This window comes from Lipotes vexillifer, unplaced genomic scaffold (genome assembly GCF_000442215.2).
Source record: "Lipotes vexillifer unplaced genomic scaffold, Lipotes_vexillifer_v1.1 scaffold1353, whole genome shotgun sequence".
Lineage (NCBI taxonomy): Eukaryota > Metazoa > Chordata > Mammalia > Artiodactyla > Lipotidae > Lipotes > Lipotes vexillifer.
The window spans coordinates 240,728-246,474 of NW_006787905.1; the positions used below are offsets into that span (position 1 = coordinate 240,728).

The window sequence follows — 5,747 nt, forward strand, 5'->3', positions numbered from 1 at the left end:
CAGCAAGATCTTTTTTGATCCACCTCCTAGAGTAATGGAAATAAAATAAAAAATAAACAAATGGGACATAATGAAACTTAAAAGCTTCTGCACAGCAAAGGAAACTATAAACAAGACGAAAAGACAACCCTCAGAATGGAAGAAATTATTTGCAAATGAATCAACAGACAAAGGATTAATCTCCGGGGCTTCCCTAGTGGCACAATGATTGAGAGTCCACCTGCCGATGCAGGGGACACGGGTTCGTGCCCCGGTCCGGGAAGATCCCACATGCCGTAAAAGCTTTTGCACAGCAAAGGAAACTATAAATAAGACGAAAAGACAGCCCTCAGGATGGGAGAAAATATTTGCAAACAAATCAATGAAAAAAGTATTAATCTCCAAAATATATAAACAGCTCATGCAGCTCAATATTAAAAAGACAAACAACCCAATCCAAAATGGGCAGAAGACCTAAATAGACATTTCTCCAAAGAAGACATACAGATGGCCAAGAAGCACATGAAAAGCTGCTCGACATCACTAATCATTAGAGAAATGCAAATCAAAACTACAATGAGGTATCTCCTCACACCAGTTAGAATGGGCATCATCAGAAAATCTACAAACAACAAATGCTGGAGAGGGTGTGGAGAAAAGGGAACCCTCTTGCACTGTTGGTGGGGATGTAAATTGATACAGCCACTATGGAGAACAGTATGGAGGTTCTTTAAAAAACTAAAAATAAAATTACCATATGATGCAGCAATCCCACTACTGGGCATATACCCAGAGAAAACCATAATTCAAAAAGACACATGCACCCCAATGTTCATTGCAGCACTATTTACCATAGCCAGGTCATGGAAGCAACCTAAATGCCCATCGACAGATGAATGGATAAAGAAGATGTGGTACAGGTATACAATGGAATAGTACTCAGCCATGAAAGGAATGAAACTGGGTTATTTGTAGAGATGTGGACGGATCTAGAGACTGTCATACAGAGTGAAGTAAGTCAGAAAGAGAAAAACAAATATCGTATATTAACGCATATATGAGCAACCTGGAAAAATGGTACAGATGAACTGGTTTGCAGGGCAGAAATAGAGACACAGATGTAGAGAACAAACGTATGGACACCAAGGGGGGAAAGTGGCGTGGGTGGTGTGGGGGGGTGGTGTGATGAATTGGGAGATTGAGATTGACATACATACACTAATATGTATAAAATGGATAACTAATAAGAACCTGCTGTAGTAAAAAATAAAATAAAATTCAAAAAAGAACTACAAATAGCTAGAAAATATAACGTTAGATAGTGATTTAAAAAAAAAAAAAGAATGAGGCAGTCCTTAACATTCTGGTATGAAACAGTCACCAAATATCTGCTTCAAGAGGAAAAAGCAAGGTGCAAAGCTGTGAGTATAGTCACTACATGCCTATATATATGTTCAAAGTGATGGTGGAAGAATATATATCCATATTTGCTTGTAAATGCAGAGGGTGTTCCTGGCAGGACACAAGGACCTGGAAAGAGGGGACACCTCCCCAGAAGAGAATGGGGTGGCTGGATGCAGGGCAGGGAGACTCCGCTCTGTGGACCCTCGTATTCCTTTTTGATGTTTGAACCGTTTGAATGTATCACCTATTCAAAAAAATTCAATTGTACATTTAAAGATAAAAATGAATACAAGGGGAGAGTAATGATAAGCATCGTTCCCATGGTCTTGCTCTATCCTCGATCCTATTCCAAGTGCGCCACAGCCAATATCTCACTTAGTTCTCACAACAAAGCTATGAGGAAGTCGTTGTTATTATCCTCCCATTTTACAGATGAGGAAACTGGGGCACAGAGAGGTGGAATAGCTTGCCCAGGTCATGCAGGAAGGAAACAGTGGTGCTTGGTCTGGCCTCACACTGCTGTACTGTCTCACATGCACAGCCAGTCCACACCCCTCACAGGTATGTGATGAGAGTGGGCACGGAAGCCCTCTGAAGAGTCGAGTGGCCTGCAAAGTGGGAAATCTTTACTTATCTTGGCTGTGACTGAGTGTATTTTCCCAAGCTGTCCTCAACAATAGCTCCCATGCTCATCTAAGTGGTGGGGTCTGTTTCTCCACCTACCTTCATTCTGGGTGCCCAGTGACTACTTGAGATGGCGGCTCAAGTGTTGTCCGAGCTCCACCCCCCTTGTCTCTCCTTTTGCCCTCATAGTCTGGTGGCACCATCACACCATCTCCGGTCTTGCTGACCATGTGCCCTGCTGCCCCTAAGCCATAAGTCACCACTTTATCACATCAGTAAGTCAACCAGTGGAGCGGAGGCTGCTCTGTTGGTTATCTGTCTCCCTGGGAATACTGGAAGCTCCTTGGGACTTGGCCTATCCTCAGTGTGGAGTGGGATGGTTTGGCCCCATCATGTGGGCCCTGGACCCTTCTCCATCCTTCATCATTTCTCTCTCTCTGTCTAATAAAGTTCCTTGTGATTTTACTCATAGACTAACTAAGACACAAATACAGATTGGCAGCGTTCTATCCAAGCCATACTTCATTTTTTCCTTCATTCCATCTATCGAGGGCATACTGTGACCCATGAACTGTTCTGGGTGCTGGGAACACAGTCATGAATAAGACAGTCAAAATTCCCACCTTCACGGAACTCACAGTCTGGTAGGAAGATAGATGATAAGCATATACACAAATAAATATAAAGTGATGTCAGGTGGTGATAGTGCTATGAAGAATAGCAGGGGTTCAAGAGTTCGAGACAGCATATTCTTTGTAAGGGAGGTCAGTGAATGTTCTGAGAAATCATCAGTACATCAAAACTTGACAAAACTCACATCAGCAAAATTTGATCAGAGAAATTACACTTAGTTGAAATACAACCACAAAGAAAACTGACAATTGCAAGACCTCTAAACAGTGGAACTTAATATGTACTCTCCCCCAGGAAAAAAAAAAAAAGCAATACATCATATGGAATTTTTTAAATGATTAGAAAAGAATGGATCCCAATGACAATAATCTCAGCGTGGTAAAAATCAAAATGGAAAATTTTTTACTGCCTGCTATAGAAAATTGCTCGAAAAATGATCTTGTGTTAATACCATTTACTCTGGAAAATATTTTCTCAATGAAAATTGACAATGGAAATAAATCTGTTTAAAATTTTATATTAAAAAAATAAGGTCAGTTGACAAATTCATAGAGACAGAAAGTAGATCAGTGGTTGCCAGGGGATGAGAAGATGGGTGAAGAGGGAATAACTGCTAAAGGGTATGGGATTTCTTTTTGGGGTGATGGAAATGTTCTGGAATTCGGCAGTAGTGATGGTTGCACAACATTCTGAATATGCTAAATGCTACCGAATTATATGCTTTAAAATGGTACATTTTATGTTATGTGAATTATCTCATATAATTTATTACGTTATGTGAATTATATCAGTTAAAAATGGCAAAAACCAGTCAGATTTTTCCCCTACTCTTTTTTAATTAAAAAATGTTTAAAAATTTTTTATTGAAGTATATTTCTTGTACAGTAATATTACATGTTACAGGTATAAAATATAACGATTCACAATTTTTAAAGGTTATACTCCATTTATAGTTATCACAAAATATTGGCTATATTCCCCATGTTGTACGATATATCCTTGTAGCTTATTTTACACCTAATAGTTTGTACCTCTTAATCCCCTCCCTGAATATTGCCCCTCCCTCCCTTACTCTCTTGATAGTGTCCTTTGATGCACAAAAGTTTTAATTTTTTTTTTTTTTTTGGCTGCACTGCGTGGCTTGTGGGATCTCAGTTCCCTGACCAGGGATTGAACCTGGGCCCCAAGCAGTGGAAGTGCCAAGTCTTAACCACTGGACCACCAGGGAATTCCCAAAAGTTTTTAATTTTGATGAAGTCCAATTTATCTATTTTTTCTTCTGTTGCCTGTGCTTTTGGTGTCATATCCAAGAAATTATTGCCAAATCCAATGTTGTGAAGATTTTCCCCCGCGTTTTCTTCTAAGAGTTTTCTAGTTTTAGCTCTTATGTTTAGGTCTTTGATGCATTTTGAGTTCATTTTTGTACATGGTGTTAGGTAGGGGTCCAACTTCATTCCTTGGTGTGTGGATACCCAGTTTTCCCAATGCCATTTGTTAAAGAGACTGTCCTTTTCCTATTGCATAGTCTTGGTACCCTTGCTGGAAATCATTTGGCCATATCCACAAGTGTTTGTTTCTGGGCTCTCTATTCTGTTCCATTTGTCTCTATGTCTGTCTTTATACCAGTACTGTCCCATCTTGATTACTGTTACTTCATAGTATGTTTTGAAATCAGGAAGTGTGAGGTCTCCAACTCTGACCTTTTTCAATGTTGTTTTGTCTATTTGGAGTCACTTGAGATTCTATATGAATTTTATGATGAGCTTTTCTATTTCTGTAGAAAACACTATTGGGCTCTTAACAGGGATTGCACTGAATCTGTTTATCATGAAGCCCCTTTTCTTACCTCTTTGAGGCCCCCTGGCCTGTCCAGGAGAAGCCTACACAGCCTTGGGCCCAGGCGGTCCTAAGCCCTCACCCTGGCCCTGCCACATGCTGGCAGTGTGAGAGTGAGGCTGGGCCCAGGCTGATCACCCAGGGCTCAGCTTTCCCATCTGAAAAATGGAGCGAACAGCTCAGTTCACTTTGCTGTATTGTGAGAAGGACTAGCAATACTGTGAGGGCAGAGTCGATGCTCCATAAAATTGCTCTGCTATTCGAGTAGGCACTCCACCTCCTGAAGGGAAGGATTTTTCTCCTGGAAACTTGGGATCTGTACTGGGAAGGAGAGTGTGGCACTTGCTGCAGAAAAGAGTCCCTCTCCCTTCTTTCACTCGTCTCTGCCTCTGGGTTCCTGTCCCAGACAGCTGAATCTGCAGTAGCCCTAAGGGGAGGGAGGCTGGGCAGGACATAGAGGCGCTGAGCCCCATCAGTTCCCCTCACCCTGCTTTGTCCCCTTCACCCCACCTGCAATGCATCGAGTTAAGGAAGGAGCTGCGGACTCCGGGTCCCTGGGCCTGGACCCCAGGGACTGAGGCACATGTGACTGTGGCCTGGGAGCCGTGTCCTCCTCCTGGCTCTGGTGCCGGCTTCGGGGGTGGGCTTAGACCAGGCATCTCCCCACTCTGGGCCTCAGTTCCCTTCGGGCAAAAGGAGGCGCTTGATTTTTGATAATCATGATATATGCATGGATCAAATGCTTTGTGATTATTAACTAATTTAATCCTTACAGCACTCCTATCTGTGAGTCCCATTATGCAGATGAGAAAACTAAGGCACAGAGAGGACAAGTCGTTTTTCTAGGGTTGTTTTAGTTGTTCAACAGTTTGATTTCAGGGTCTGTTCTCTTTTCTTTTTTAAAAAAAATTAATTATTTTTGGCTGCGTTGGGTCTTAGTTGCTGTGCGCAGGCTTTCTCTAGTTGCGGCAAGCGGGGGCCACTCTTCATCGCAGTGCGCAGGCCTCTCACTGTTGCGGCCTCTCTTGTTGCAGAGCACAACCTCCAGATGCGCAGGCTCAGTAGTTGTGGCTCACGGGCCTAGTTGCTCCGCGGCATGTGGGATCTTTCCAGACCAGGGCTCGAACCCGTGTCCCCTGCATTGGCAGGCAGATTCTCAACCACTGCACCACCAGGGAAGCCCCGGGGCTACTCTTTGTTGTGGTGTGCTGTCTTATTACCGTGGTGGCTTCCCCTGTTGCAGAGCATGGGCTCTAGGTGCGCAGGCTCAG

The 5,747-nt window shown here is 42.8% G+C and overlaps 1 non-coding gene across 1 annotated transcript; it reads right to left on the reverse strand.

Annotated features, from left to right (window-relative positions):
- Positions 1 to 3,795: 3,795 nt before the first annotated feature.
- TRNAG-UCC (transfer RNA glycine (anticodon UCC)) lies at positions 3,796 to 3,868 on the reverse strand. Its single transcript has one exon. It is a non-coding gene; the product is annotated as a tRNA-Gly (tRNA).
- Between the last annotated feature and the right edge of the window lie 1,879 nt (positions 3,869 to 5,747).